Here is a 16,166-nt window from a genome sequence, read left to right as displayed (position 1 = left end):
AGTGGTAACTTTTTTTTTACCAGTGATCTTTCATGTCATTAGATAGATACTTATTTTAGATACTGTTCCAGTATGATGCCCCCATACGGGTAAACCAATTATAAAATAATTATATCTAATATCTCCAATTTAGTATGGATGGATTTTTCTGTGGATCATTTTACTAAATGAATGGGGTATTAACCCCCAGTTCTAATTCATCTAATTTTATACCTCTGGTCCGCGTATACAATTTACGGATGGTCAAATACCAATGACCCATCAATACTTATGACCAACCTGTGATCCCTTCTTTATTGATCACCCAATATATTGAGCAGCTTACCAAGCGCAGCACACAACCTTTTTTTCTACGAACCTGTGAACCGCTGAATGTCATGAAACTTCAATATAAGAAGATTTTTTCAAAACTTATTTTGGTACTTGTTTCCTAGCACGGCCACAACGATCATGATCGCGGGCATCGCATGCACTACAAAATCGGCTGCGATGGGCCAGACGCGATGCCCGCGATTTCCCCATAGAGAACAATGTTAAATGCCTCAATTTACCCGCGATGACCACGATTTCCCATAGGAAACAATGTGAAATGGCTCAATTTTCCCAAATTATTATAGGAACAATGGTAAATGGGCCAAAAACACCCCATAACAGTGAAATGTCCCCCCAAAAGTAGTTTACGCCACCCCGCGATCAACGTGAACCCGAAGCGTGGCGAGCGCAGCGGTACGCGTCCTCCGACCTTTTCATACCCCTACTATCCACTTGGGGCGTGAAGTTGATAATAGAATAGTGTGGCGAGCGCAGCGAGCCACCGAGCCCGAAGCGTGGCGAGCTGACGCGGATACCTGTGAAGCCCGCGAAAGGACACATTTACCTGTGAAGGTATCCGCATCCCCTTGCGGGGCTCGCTGCGCTCGCCACGCTTCAGGCTCGGCGGCTCGCTGCGCTCGCCACACTATTCTATTCTCAACTCCACGCCCTAGTGGATAGTGGGGGTATGAAAAGGTCGGAGGACGCGTACCGCCGCCCCTCGCGGGCTCGCTGCGCTCGCCACGCTTCGGGTTCACGTTCATCGTGGGGTGGCGTGAACTACTTTTGGGGGGACATGTCAATGTTCAGGGGTGTTTTTTGGCCTTTATGGCCCATTTACCATTGTTCCCTATGATGATTTGGGTAAATTGACCCATTTAACATTGTTTCCTATGGGAAATCGCGGTCATCGGGGGTAAAGTTACACATTTAACATTGTTCCCTATGGGGAAATCGCGGCCATCGTGTGTGGACCATTTAAGCTTTTTTAGCCGCACACGACGCGACCGACCCGATTTTCACTGTTTTCAATGCATTTCAATGGAAAAATCGGGGGCATCGCGTTGGTCGCGTCGCAGGCCACTAAAATTACCCCCGATGGCCAAGATTTGTGGCCGTGCTAGGAAACAAGTACCCTTATTTTAAACCAGGCATGTCCAACGTTGGCCCTCCAGATGTTGTGAAACTACACATCCCAGCATGCTTTGCCACAGTTTTGCTATTAGAGAATGCTAAAACTATTGCAAAGCATGCTGGGATGGGTAGTTTCACAACATCTGGAGGGCCAACGTTGGACATGCCTGTTTAAAACCATCAAACCCCAAAATTTGGAGTCAATAACCCCTGAAGTTAGTAGATCGACGAAACGCCTTGGTTCTCTATTTCAACTGGAAACCATGTTTTGTCAAATGTATACAGTGTTTGACCCAAATTATGTCATATATATTTTAAATAAATTTGTTTACAAATTGTAAAAGATTGTATCCACTGTTAAGTCTCACACTAAGGTGGAGGTTCCATCACAGCGCTCTCTATATCCATTATTTGCCTTCATATACAGATATATATAGATCCAATACTGCCAGCACTGACGAACAGCTGGACAACGAGCCCTGGTGCATGAACAAAAGGTATATGTAGAATCCAAAAATGAACGGCACTCAGGAGGCTGGAAATAAATACATTTCCCTTTTTCTGAATTTAAGCAAGCTTTTGGGGTGTAACCCCTGTTGTTAAGGCACAATACTACTGCACAGAACACAAATAGCACACAATATATACCTCTCAGGTTTCTGTTGCTACCGGTGTCTGACTGACCCACCACCATGCCAACCAGAAGTTGCTGGGTAACTCATTTCCTGGGCAAGGCTGCCCGACGTTGCCCAACAATCAGCCAGCTTGCGCTTCATCCAGGAGGACTCCTTCTGTCTTCCCCCAAATCTGTATTGTACTGTATGTCTAATGCGCTTTCCTCAATTGCAGCATATTTCCTTTTTGTCACATACAAATTCTTTAATACAGGAAATATACAAATAAAATAGCATTTCAATTAGTAGAAGTGCAAATACTATTTATTGGAACAGTTGACATTTTTTTATTTTAGTTTTCTTAATAAAACTTCACACAGAATGTTGTTGCTGTAAAACCAATTTTTTTACGTTTTTTTAGCAATTTCAATTATTTATGAAAAAGTGTATGAATAGTTTGTTCTCTCTGTGGCATTAATATAATGTATATAGCTAAAGCTTGTATTTTTAAATCACATAGTTTATTGAAGTGATTAGATTTGTGTTTGATGTCATGCAGCACTTTTAGCAGACTTGCAATTTTAGTTGTTTAATTTCCACAGTGTTACGTGGCCTTGTGTAAATGTGCGCTAATTTTCTAGAATTGTATCCATAATTAAGAAATCAGGAAATATTAAGTGGAAAAATATTCAATTACCCTAGAAAATTATTCTGATTACAATTCTGACCTTGGAACATTGCATAAGTATAAAAAATTATTTTGGGGAGTTTTACAAAATTAATTTATCTCACTTTTTATATTTTTGAAATGTAGAAAGGTATCTTTATTGTACAGTTTCCAATAATTATTTGTTTTCTCTTTATTCTGAAATAAAATGGGACCATGATATTCATTATTTTAATCATTTGTAGATATTCCTGGGTCTTTGCTTTAGATCCTATACAGCCATATATTTACGAAGGCCTAATAATGTTTTTTGGGTTATTTTTCAGACTAAAATCATTTATTGTTGCTTTTAAGTTAGAATAGGTTTTTTTTTTCAAATGTCACAATTGTAGAAGTATTAGCCTCATTTCATATTTTTTTGTGTCAGTTGAATTTGGTATAGAGTGTCCTCCACCCAAACACAACCGCAGGGTACATCAGAATGAATTTGACGGTGTTTGTTTTATCTATATTTTAACCACTTCTACCAGTGCATATTCCCCTGGAAGATATCTGTACATGCCAGTGACATTTACTGTAGGTGTGCACCAGTGAGTCACCATTTGGCAGCACCACCAACGCATCCGCTCTCTACCCCCGTCACTCGCCACCCCAAGCACAATGTACGCCTGCAATCTACAATGTATCACCAATTTTCTCTTCAAAATTGTGAGAATTGATGAACTCTTCTTGTGCACCCGCTGTGTAGCCATCCATTATAGGTATTAAAAGCCTATATGACAGGATGTTTATTAGTGCACACAGGGAGCGTTATTATGGGCTATGTACTCAGTATATCACCCAACATACAATACTAGAACAATGACCCAAAGAGAGGGAGAACACAGTCATTTCATCTGTCACTCCTATAAACCAAATGAAACGTTGTATGTAAAATATGTAAGTTCAGAGGTATGAACATAGTCTTGAACTATTGTCCTTACTTTTACTGTGATGATGGTCCTTCTGGTTATATAATCATACTCACACTTTGGTGGCGCATGCACCGTATATATAGGTATTTTTCAACAGGTGACTGACTCACTCCAATATCGAACCACTATTCATACCAAGGGGCCATCCAATTGTGTGTATGTAAGAGACTACCCTACTTACAATGCCAAAGTTTGAGTATGAATATCTAACCAGAAGGGCCTTCACTAATGTAAAAATAAGTCAAGACTTCAACCAGTACTTGTGTAGTTTCATGGCGACGCTTACATAGTCAGCGTAGTGTCCCTGTCAGCATTGCAGTCAGCGTCCCTGTCAGCATCAGCGTCATGTTCCCGCAGCCAGCATAGTCAGTTTATGTCTGCGACTGTGTACGTTCGTGGCTAACCAGAGCTTTCACAGTTAGCGCAATCAGTCTGCATTACGCAGTAAGCGTAGTCAGTCAGCATTGTGTCACTGCTTATTACGTTGTGTGGGTTATGACAAGTTTTCAACCTGCCGCAGATGGAGGAGTAGTCCATGGAGTTTTTCCAACGCCACTACTTGCTGCCGGAGACACACACCTGTGTCAACGGGCATCCCATGAGGCTCAACGTAACGGAGCATCTTGGTGCTGCCACATAAGAAGTTGTGAGAAGAATGTTAGTCTCTGGGCCGCACAATGGTTTCACAGATGTCACCTGACCTTTCTGACCCTTCTGTGGTTCATATTTTCATGGGCGAAAGAGCTGAAAAGCATACAGTTTTGTGAGCGCCACCTCAAGATTTCTAACAAAACCGCCGTCCTATATAACAATCTGATGTGGGAGGCGTGTACCCTCAATCTGATGTCCCAGCCCCAACGCCGGATTGGCGGGCCTGGCAAAATCATGGACGAAAGTCTGTTTGTCCAGCTTAAGAGCCACGTTGGACACGTCCTACCACAGCAGTGGCTCTTCAGAGGGATATCGCATGAGACTGGGTAATGCTTCATCACACCAGTGGCCAGCCTTGATGCCAGGACTCTGATGTCTGCCATCCAGACACACATCAAGCCAGGTACCATCTATTCTGACTGTTGGCATGTGTACAATACGGAAGAATTTGAGCAGGCGGGGTACCACCACCTGCACGTCAACCACTGTTATAACTTCGTGGACCCAGACACTGGGGTCCATACTCAGAATATCGAGAGGCTCTGGAGCTCCTGCAAGTGAAGGAATAAAAAGCAGAGGGGCACTGCACGCCAATACCTGGACTCTACTTAGAAACATAGAATTTGACGGCAGATAAGAACCACTTGGCCCATCTAGTCTGCCCCTTTTTTAAACCTGTTACCTCAAACCATATTTGATCCTTATTTTTTGTAAGGATATCAATATGCCTATCCCAAGCATGTTTAAATTGTACTACTGTATTTGCCTCTACCACCTCTGATGGGAGGCTATTCAACTTATCTACTACTCTTTCTGTGAAGTAATTCTTCCTCAAATTTCCCTGAATCGTCCCCTCTCTAGTTTCAGTGCATGTCCACTTGTTCTGCTGCTCCTCTTCCTGTAAAGAATGTCTCCCACCTGTACCTTGTTAAAGCCCTTGATATATTTGAAAGTTTCTATCATGTCCCCCCCTTTCCCTTCTCTGCTGCAAAGTATACATATTAAGATATTTTAGTCTTTCCTGGTACGTTTTAGTTGCCCTTCTTTGTACAGTCTCTAATGTATTTATATGCTTTTGGAGATCAAAATAGTTTGTGGATCCCTGCTCTTGACCATTTCTCTAATCTACCTAGATCATCAATCATGTGTTTTACCCCTCCTGGTGTGTCTACCTGTTGCATACCTTTGTGTCATCGGCAAAAAGGCACAATTTACCCTCAATTCCATTTGCAATATCACCAATAAAGATATTAAAAAGCACTGGTCCAAGTACAGATCCCTGGGGTACCCCACTTGTAACCTTTACCTCCTTTTGACTGTACTCCGTTTACTACAACTCTCTGTTTTCTGTCCTTCAACCACGCTCTTATCCATTCAACTATCTTAAAATCCAATCCCAAGCTTTCAAGTTTATTTAACAGTCTGCGATGTGGGACAGTGTCAAAAGCCTTACTAAAGTCTAGATCAGCTACATTTACAGCCCCACCTTGATCTATTACTTTAGTCACCCAGTCAAAAAAATCAGTAAGATTTGTTTGACATGATCTTCCCCCAGTAAACCCATGCGGGTTTCCTGGGGGATCCTGTAAATTGCTGGTTTTGAGATATTCTACAACTCTTTGTTTTAAGAGTATTTCCATCAATTTTCCTACTACTGATGTAAAGCTCACTGGTCGATAGTTGCTTACCTCTTTCTTTCTTCCACTTTTGTGCAGTGGGACTACATTCGCTGTTTTCTCGTCCTCTGGGATTACTCCAGTAGCTAGTGACTGGATGAATGATTCTGTTATTGGTTTTACCAGCTCCCCTTCGCAGTACTACTGACTGCTTTATCACACCTTGATAAAGCAGTCAGTAGTACTGCAAAATGCGTTGATGCCTGTTGCCTCCTGGACTTAATTTGGCCTAAGATCAAATCCTTCACACCAAAGGACTTTCCCTACCTGCTAATTCATCTGATCGGATTCCACTCATCTTTGGAAGTCTCTTGCCCTTTTAATATGGATACCTGACCACTCGCAGTAGTGAGGACTCCCGAGCAGGCTAATTACATCTTGTGCCATCGGTTGAGTCCATTCAAACATCATCAGGATACCATCAAGTGGCTAATAAGGACTCCATTCCCTCCATCTACCAGGATCAGTGCAGGTTGAATTATCCTAAAAATTGGTGACTATATTAATTGGGTCCATTACCAATCATTTCCTGGTTTTAATATATATATGTATTTTATTGTGTATTATTGTTATTAAATAATTTTTCATTGATTTCATTGTCAGATATCAGCGCTGCTTCTTTTTGCCTTTTTATTTCTATTTTCTTAGGGAATTGACTACTCCCTTAAAGCAGCTGCTTTCGGTAAACAATTTGTGGCAAGCGCTCTATACTAACCAACCTGTTCATACCCCCACTATCCACGTTGGCCTGGAGTTCATTTTATAAAGTGTGGCGAGTGCAGCAAGCCACCGAGCCCGAAGCATGGTGAGCGCACATGGATTATTTGACGTGTATTCCACATGCGTTCGCTACACTTCAGGCTCATTTTCCGCAGGGCTCACCACGCTTTAGGCTCAGTGGCTCGCTGTGATCTCCACACTTTAAAAAATCAACTCTGCACCGACGTCGATAGGGGAGGTATGAACAGGTCAGGAGGATGCAATCTGCGACCCCTCGTGGGGCTAGCCAAGCTGCGGGATGATGTGGATAGTAGTAGTTTGAAATGGAGGCATTTGCCAGTATTTAACATGGAACACTGGCAAATGCATCCTCTATTGTGCATGAGACGTACTTGCGCCCGCACCCCTAACCCTGACAGTCTCCCTGAAGTGGACACTGGTAGGGTTGCCGTACCCTTGTGTATAAGACGCTCTTGCATCCAAGGCAGAAGGAGCGCCTCTGCCGGCTTCTGCCAGCGCGGGGATCTGGTGGTTACCGGCGCTGTGCAAGAGGCGCTCACAAGGCTTGTCAGGGACACCTAGGACAGAGCTGCAGCTCCTGGGGACAGTACGGTGACTACGCCGCCTGACTGGGACACTAGGCTGACTACACTGACAATGTAGCGTGCCTCTGTGAAACTACACAAGTACCCTTCAGTCATACCTCTGGACATATATGCTATATGTACTGTGGGTACTTGTGTCGTTTCAGGGTGTCCATTATGTAGTCAGCGTGGTGTTCCTGTCAGAATCAGCATAGTGTTCCCACCTGTTCATGGCTTACGTAGTTGTAAAGTGTGGCGAGTGCAGCGAGGGGACATGGAATACATGTCAAGTAATCTGCGTCCCCTCGCGGGGATCACTGCGCATTTGGGCTCGGTAGCTCGCTGCGCTCACCACACCAGGACGCATACCGCGAAGTGCATCATTCACTTTTACCGACATTTCTCAATTAACGTCCGGGTTCTGTTCCTAGTACTCGGTCTTTAAATGAACATGCATAAAAATACATAATACAAGTACAGTACATTTCTAAATAAAGAAAAGTCCTACTCCTCCTGTCCTCCTATTCTCTGACATGTCGTGGAGACGCTGCAAAACGTGTGCAGCACGGGTCACTAAACAGGCTGGCTGGGTCGTAAGTACGAATGGTTTGGCAGGCGTGGCGTAAGTCTAAACAGTCGCAGTGCAATCAATAAAAGAATGCCGGGTCGTAAGTCTGAGCGGTCGATAAACAGGTAGGTCGTTAAGTGAGGAATGTCTGTATATTTGTAGAGATGCACTATGTAAAGCAAATGAGTTTGCCTAAATGAATCAATTTAATGAATGCTACTATCTCCGCATCAGAGATCAAAGAAGCACATTTAACTTTTAAAATTTTGCTCTCTGAGGAGGAACTGGGTACCTGATATGATGTCTATGGGATTCTATCAGTGGCTGAACTTGCGGGTGGTGAGTCCAGGTGCAAAAATATAATTTGGGCCCCTCTCCAGCCCCAAACCAAGTTCACAATATGCAACAGGGCAGTGGGTGGCAGGATAAGGCAGAGGGTGACAGGAAAAAACTGGAGTCAGGAAGAGGGTGACATGGGCAGCAGTTGGCCCTTAGTCATCAGGGGCCCGGTGTACTACACCTGCTGCACCAATGGCAGTTCCGCCTCTGGTTTCTATTGTGCTGCCCTGCTATGAGGCATCTAACTGGTTCCCACTTAGCACCCCGGCGCATGCTTAGATAGAACTCTGGGTACTAAACCTTGAAGTCATATCATTGCAAAGGACGGCTCTTACCAAAAGAGCTATCCTTTGCTAAAATCTTCATGCATATGGTGGTAGTAAATGCTAATGTGCATGTGTAGAGTGACTGGAAGCATCACAAGCAAAATTCTATCTAGACTAATTACATATCTTAACATATACATATTTTATTAGCTGATTAATTCACTCTCCCCCTTTTCATTGCAAAATGTATAATTTTTTTTGTTTTGTGTGACATACACTTCTTTGTATTGGCCTTGGTTCTAAAGGTGCGTACACACAGGGGCGATTTTGTGCAAAATCGCGGGAAATATGGTCGCAATGGGAGTGTGCACCGGCGATATATATCGCCGGGTGCACGCTCCCGTTTTTGCCCCTGTGGTGATCGCTGGTCGCAGGAACATGCTCCTGCGACCAGCTGATTACCACTGCCGGGCTCCCCCCGGCAGGTTCTTTTTCATCAGCGACCATCTCTGGTCGCTGATGTAAAGTAGAAACTGAGCAATATATTGTTCAGCCATATATTGCTCAGCCATATATGGCTGAGCAATATATCTCCCCCGTGTGTACACAGCATTACTCAGATTGATGCTTTAATCAATAATGAAAAAAAAACACGTAAACATGTAAATAGATTGAAAATAAGGCACAGTATGGGATTACAGCTAATCTTTATTAATTTACTTAAGAAAAAAAAAAAAAACTCGCCATTCCCAGGTTGGGGTGAACTGGTCTGTGACCACATGCTCTAATAAATACAAATACAGGGACTCAACACTCTCCATAATGAACTAACTCACCTTAGTATATAATAAATCAAATAAATAATGGGGTTTTAGTTCATGAATCTATCAATGCATTTAAGCTTGCAGCCCATCGCCAAGGGACCCCATTTCACTGCAAGTCCAAGTCCAACACTAACAATTGTCTCTCAAGAGCCTGCCAACTGCTGACACATCATAGCTAAAGTGGACATGTGTTTTTTCCTGGTTTAAAGCTCATCTGCCAAGTGCCTTACGGCTTTTAAAGATGATTCAGTCAACTAACACAACACCTGACTTAGAATTAAAGGGGCATTTGTCACAGGTTACAGATAAATTAGCTCATCTGGGGTGAAAGAGAAAGCTATGATCACTGTAACAAAGGTTAATTAAAAATTAACCCACATATATACACATGCAGAGTACCACAACACTCGCCATCCCTGCGAATGGGGTGCAAGCAGCACTCGCCATTTTCAGGTTAGGGTGAACTGGCCTGTGACCACATGCTCTAATAAATACAAATACAGGGACTCAACACTCTCCATAATGAACTAACTCACCTTAGTATATAATTAATCAAATAAATAATGGGGTTTTAGTTCATGAATTGATCAATGCATTTAAGCTTGCAGCCCATCGCCAAGGGACCCCATTTCACTGCAAGTCCTACACTAACAATTGTCTCTCAAGAGCCTGCCTTCCCTTGGCGATGAGCTGCAAGCTTAAATGCATTGATCAATTCATGAACTAAAACCCCATTATTTATTTGATTAATTATATACTAAGGTGAGTTAGTTCATTATGGAGAGTGTTGAGTCCCTGTATTTGTATGTGTATATATATATATATATATATATATATATATATATATATATGTGTGTGTGTATGTATGTATATATATATATATATATATATATATATATATATATATATATAAACTACCAGAGATATATTTGTAGGGAAATATTTATTATTGCTGTATTTAAAGGATTTATAATGTCATTCATTGCTATAGCTTATATGTGCAGAGGAAAGTGAATGGCATGGCATTACCTTTCTGTGCAATAAATCAGGAATTACCTTTGTTGTTTAATGTGACATTGCCCTGTGTCTTCCTTCTCACTTGTCCCTGTTACTTCCTCTGGCTCTTCTGTGTCACAGCTTTGAAATGCCCATGTAACTTTATATGACAGCAGTATTTACTTTTTATTGTAATACATAATCTTTTCTGACAACCAATATGGACAATACAATATCCCCAGATATAGCCATGTTTCATCTGTTCACATAGTGAAGGAATGTGTCATTTGAAGAACAGATACTGCTCGTCTTTTGTCACATTAAATTTGTGTACTTTTCTGAAAACGAAGGTTTTATTGTTAAGACTACGTTTGGTACAATTATAGCTAAATTGGAGTTTGAGCTCATCACTTGAGGGGATTTAATGTGTTCCTATCATAACCTTTCTAAACTGCCCTCGTAAGCCTCCGTGACGTGATGAGGTCAGAGGCTGGGGAGGCATTGGCCAGATGTTCTTTATTATGGTGATGATAATTTTATAATTATTTTCTCCAGCAGGACTCCGTTGCTTTACAGACATCAAAAACAGGATGCATTGCACAAAGGATTTACAAAGTAGAAATTCACACAAAAATAATTAAAAACAAAATTTAGAGAGCACAATAAGCATAATCCAGATTTGGAGCAGTCCTATTTGGGTAATAAATGCTACAGTTTGTACTGTATATTCCACCCATAAAAGTTACCAGGTGAGGAAGCCATCTTGGGGGCACAAACAGGGTTATCTCATACAAAGATGATTACATTATATGGAATTGCATAAATATGATTACTTATAAATATATTTTTTGCATTATTCTAGTAATAGCGTGGTGGTAAAGAGTTCAGTGTGTAAGGGACTGCAGTGTAGCAAGTAATGATGAAATGGAGGAGCTATGTGACAGATGCTTAAGGCATTTGGGGTAAACAGGAGCAATATTGTCCAATAATATCCCCTTTTTCTTATATATTTGGGTGACAAAAAGCCTAGTTTCAATCTCTGATTAGGAAAATCTGCTTCTTCATGTAGGTCAGAATCCATTTACAATTACTTGATCACAGATTTTCTGTCCTTGGCCCATGTGTCGTGCTCCTTCCCTCCCCTGTTCCACCTCTCAAAAATGCCATTGTAGGAATGTGTGGAACAACTTAACATATATTACTATATGCAAATCATAACCTGGTCAATTTAACCTAAAGGTGCCCATACACTTACACAATTTGGCCACGTTTCACCTGAACCCGGCACGTCAGGCCGATAATTTGGGTGAAAAGTGTAAAATTGTATCTTCTTAACCTCTGATTCTAATTTCGATGCATAGCCCTATGCAAAAGGGCCCCATACAATGTATTAGATGTGATCTTGCCACGCAGGAACCTAGTGGCACCCTGGCAGGCAGTTGGCGTGGTATTGCATGAGGAAGGAATGCAATACCTCTCATAAGTGTATGGACACCTTAATCCAGAGTGTGCATGTCATTTATCTTTCAATAGTAATGTAAAGTGATCTGTATGTGCAAATCACCATCTGTTTGCAAATCACCACAGGTTTCTTACGACTACAAAAGTCTAAGGCCGCATACACACGAGGCGATTATGTGCTTAGTGATCCGTGCTAAGTGATCTAGCTCTGGCGATGTGACTAGATATTTAGTGCATGCACTAAATATCTGAGCCTGCGATGGTACAAGTGAGACCACGCATTGCCATCACCATTCGGCACACATGACATGAGCACCTCCAGTATAAAAAAGTGATTAGAGGGATGCAACTTTTACCATCCACAAACATCTCCAGTACATCCATCATAAACACATTGTGGGTATAAGACCGTGTGACAGCTGCTGTTGGATGTGGGGACACTGTGCAACTGAAAACAAAAAAATAAGAGGTTGAGTAACCGACTGTAGTCAGGGAATTTTGGCTTAGACTTAGTTATTCTTCTAGACCGGTTTAAAATGAAATGTGCTACAGTTGTGTTTGTGATCTAGATATGTTCACTGATTGGCAATGGAGAGTGACTGTCCTACATCTTTGAGCTACTTCTTTAGGTGTCTCATTGTCCATGATGATGGTGACACCATCAGGTGATGTGGTGATGCTGCTAACACACCTCTAGGAGGTGACACCTGTTGTGCTCAAACATCATCAAATTGTACCACATAGCTATTGAGCCTTTTGGAAGATCCCTGAACAGTACTGACTGGGTGCGGATGGTCTTCCCAGAGAATAATTGGTCTTAAGTGATGGGATGTTTTATCGTAGGTGAACATCAGATACATCTCTATAATCTTTACCTAACAGGAGTTTAATAGAGAGTACTGCTACTTTACTTTCTGCTAATTCATTGGACAGTGGATACTGATTGTTTCTGGTGATGTGACATACCCCATTCAGTGTTGAATCTGAAACCAACTAGAATATGAATCCACTAACAAAGCGAACACTAGCGAAAACACTCCAAAACACCAGGACATTCCCACAATAAGCGGGACAGTTTGGGGGTATGGTGTAAGGTTAAAAAGAGAGAGGGGTAGATAATGCAGCTCTAGAGTATATTTTACAAATTATAATTGAAAAATAAATTGGATGATCTTTACATATTTAATAAAGAGTAAAATAAATATCACAATTATTAATAAACCATGGTATAAAAACAATATAAACAATTATTTCAGCAATTGAGTCCGTTCCTATCGTTACCCAAACAGTGTATCAAATGTGATAATTACCACTCCTGGCTGGGTAGGCTGGTGTTTATGTCCATAGAGTCCAAGTGGTCAGCCCAGAGCTGGCAAAAATCACCGGTATCCACTGGAGGGAAATTGGAGGTCAGTTAGATGGTAGGTCCTTAATTTCCAAGTAGGGAATGATGCCTCAGGAGCAGTAGTTGTTAGATCTGTAGTACCCCAAAAGTATGGTGTAGGGAAGAGAATGAAGATCCTGATGGGCTGGTTCAGACTACAATCCAATAGTAGGTGGTGGTAGCACTCTGATGCGTTTTTCTGCACTTGGCAGCTTTATCAAAGGTCATTTAGGTGATTTAGTCCAGCACATGTTCCATGTGGGTATTGGTTTGGTATATACTGCCCACCATAGTCTATAACAACACATGTGAGTCCTGTTGTACTAATTGAAGCAAGCATTTAGGGAGGCATCCAAGGCATGGCTCACTTTGCCAATTTTCACCTTGCTGCTTGGATGTCATGCTAGATGTCTTGACAAAGGGCCATGTGGTCCGAAACGTCGGGGGTGAACCCTGATGAAAACTGGCATCCGGCCAGTTGAAACAGCTGTTAGGTCGGCCAACAGGCTTGTGAACATGATATATATCTGAAATATATCTCTTCTATCTACAAAACCGTGCTGGTTCTTTCCCTGGTAAGGGAGACAAGTGTTGCTATTTATTTACTTTTTGGACCATGTACCACACCGTTGCACATAATTGCAGTATTTGGATCATTGTGCTATGCTTCATTAAATAGCTTTTTTTTGCATTTACTTACAAGGGTGTGCTGGCCCAGTCTGTCTTGGGAGTGGATTATACCTCTCCTTTGATTTATACTATTTAGTCTGTCATTGCACCCCATCCATTGCTTTACAAGGAATGAGCGTCTCCATCATAACCCCATATATACTGTAGAAAAGACAGCGGCGTCTATGCTATATTAGTCTAGTGCAGTGGTTCCCAAACTTTTTGAATCACGGCAGCCTAAAGTATCAGAATATTTTTCATGGCACCCATAGGCCAAAAGTTGGTTACTAATTTTAGGAAAAATTATTTAAAAAGTTGTGATTTAAATGTTTTCCTTAGGTCCACTTATGTGGTGAGAAACATTATTCACTTCTGTTTACCCACACATTCTTAATTGGAAGCCACAAGCACTGGTTTTGCCTATTTCATAAATAACTTGAATTGATTCTGGACCACCAACCTGAGGCACCCCGGCAAGTGCTGCAAGGCACCCCTGGGAGCCTAGACGCACAGTTTGGGAACCACTGGTCTAGTGTATTGAGTCCATATCAGGAGACCAATGTTTTGGGTCTTAACGTGCCCCTTTCTTAAGCCCCGAAACACTGGTCTCGTGATATTGACTTAATACAGTGGACTGATATATCATAACATCTTCTGCGTACTGCCACTTTTTTCTCTACATTTTGTTACATCCACACGAAGGGCACCAGCAATCCAGGGGTGACTGTCAGCATAAGGCATATGTCTTAACTCATCAGAATATATATTCAGAATACAGAGTTCTAAATGACAGTGGATTGTACCATACGCACTTAATGTGTGTATGGTCAGTGATTGCAGTTCAGGGTAATTTTCTAAGCGATAGTCAAATTAAGTTAGATTGCCTAGAAAATTACATAAAATAGGTACTCTTATAGGCCCCACTAGAGAGGGTGAGAAGGGCTGTCAGGGAAAGAGAACAAAGCTTGTGTCTGAGGGGAGGGGGGGAGTGACTACCAGAGGGGGGGGGGGAAGAGAGAAGGGGAGCTTGGGGAAAAAAGTAGGGGGAAGATAATAAGGAAAAAGAGACTAAGGGGCAGAGAGAGAAGAGGTGAGATGAAGGGAGGGGGAACGAGAGAGTGAAAGAAAGAGGGGGCAGGGGAGAGGGGTGGCAAGGAGAGAAGGTAGAGAGTAGAGACAGCAGGGGAAGAGAGACTGGCTAGACACTAGACAGAATGAGAAAAAAGGAGAAGGGGAGAGAGAAAAGAGACCAGGAGGGAGTGAGAGAGAGGGGGTGATGTGGCAGGTGGCAAGAGGGAAGGGTGAGGTAGAGGCGGTGAGGTGATGGGGGTCAAAAGCAATGAGTTGAAGGGGTGATGTGAAAGGGGGGGTGAAGCCAGAGCGAAGTGACGGGTTTCAAAAAGAGTTGATGTGATGAATAGAAAGAGGGTGAGATGACAGAAGAGGAAGAAGAGAGATGCCTGGTGACAAGAGAGATTGAGGTGATAGGGGTGGGGCTGGAGGGTAAGGTGACTAAGGTGAGGTGAGAGGAGGTGTGCTCATGTACCAAGTTCAAATAGCAAGAATAATAAATGTATAAAGGTATCTTTTTGTACAGTTTACCCAACTCACATGTTTAAAGTGACAATCAGTTATATCAAGGTAATAATAAGTGATCTCTCTGCAAAATAATTGTATTCCTCATATTTATAAATCCATAAGTATAAACCAACAATATGAGAATTAAAAGTCCTTCCAAGTTTCACATAAGAATGGTTTTAGCATAATATAAAGTATTTTGTTTGTCCATGTGTTGAAAAATATAAAGTAATAGATAGTCTGGTTCAATCTTATTATCTTAAATCAAAATTTGGTATCTTGCATTAGGTCTAAGCTACAGTGGTCCTTCTTTGTACCAATTCCTAAACCAAAGCATTTTGAAGTATAAACCTTTTACAACTCTTAACATGGGGTGTTGAACAAATGTTCACTTGACCTTATACTTCTCATTGTGAAGGAGGTGGATCGGAGCTAGAACAAGTACGTGAGAATATAGCAAAATTTGAACTAGGCACAATACTAACACTTAAGACAAAGGGACTGATTAGTGTGATAGGCTACAAACTCAAATAGACACATACAAATAGTATTTTATTACTTTTAAAAGGAAGAAACTAAGAGGGTCATTCAGACCCCCTCACCAGGCTGTGAATTTGCAGGCCAGTTTACTATCAATGGCTATCGATTATTAATGGTGTGGGGGGGGGGGGGATCTGCTCAGCGGTGCGGCTACCTGCTTGCTAGGCTCAAAACACTTGCAGCAAGCAGGTCTGAATCAGGCCCTCAGT

General features: G+C 41.9%; 1 protein-coding gene across 10 annotated transcripts in view; it reads left to right on the top strand.

The window, feature by feature from the left end:
* Window positions 1-16,166, top strand: part of CADPS2 (calcium dependent secretion activator 2) — a 547,338-nt gene that overhangs the window by 251,077 nt on the left and 280,095 nt on the right. The window lies entirely within an intron of this gene.

The sequence above is a fragment of the Crinia signifera genome, chromosome 4 (genome assembly GCF_055691185.1).
Source record: "Crinia signifera chromosome 4, ASM5569118v1, whole genome shotgun sequence".
NCBI lineage: Eukaryota > Metazoa > Chordata > Amphibia > Anura > Myobatrachidae > Crinia > Crinia signifera.
The sequence above is the reverse complement of the archived record's forward strand: the minus strand, read 5'-3'. Positions and strand labels throughout refer to the sequence as shown.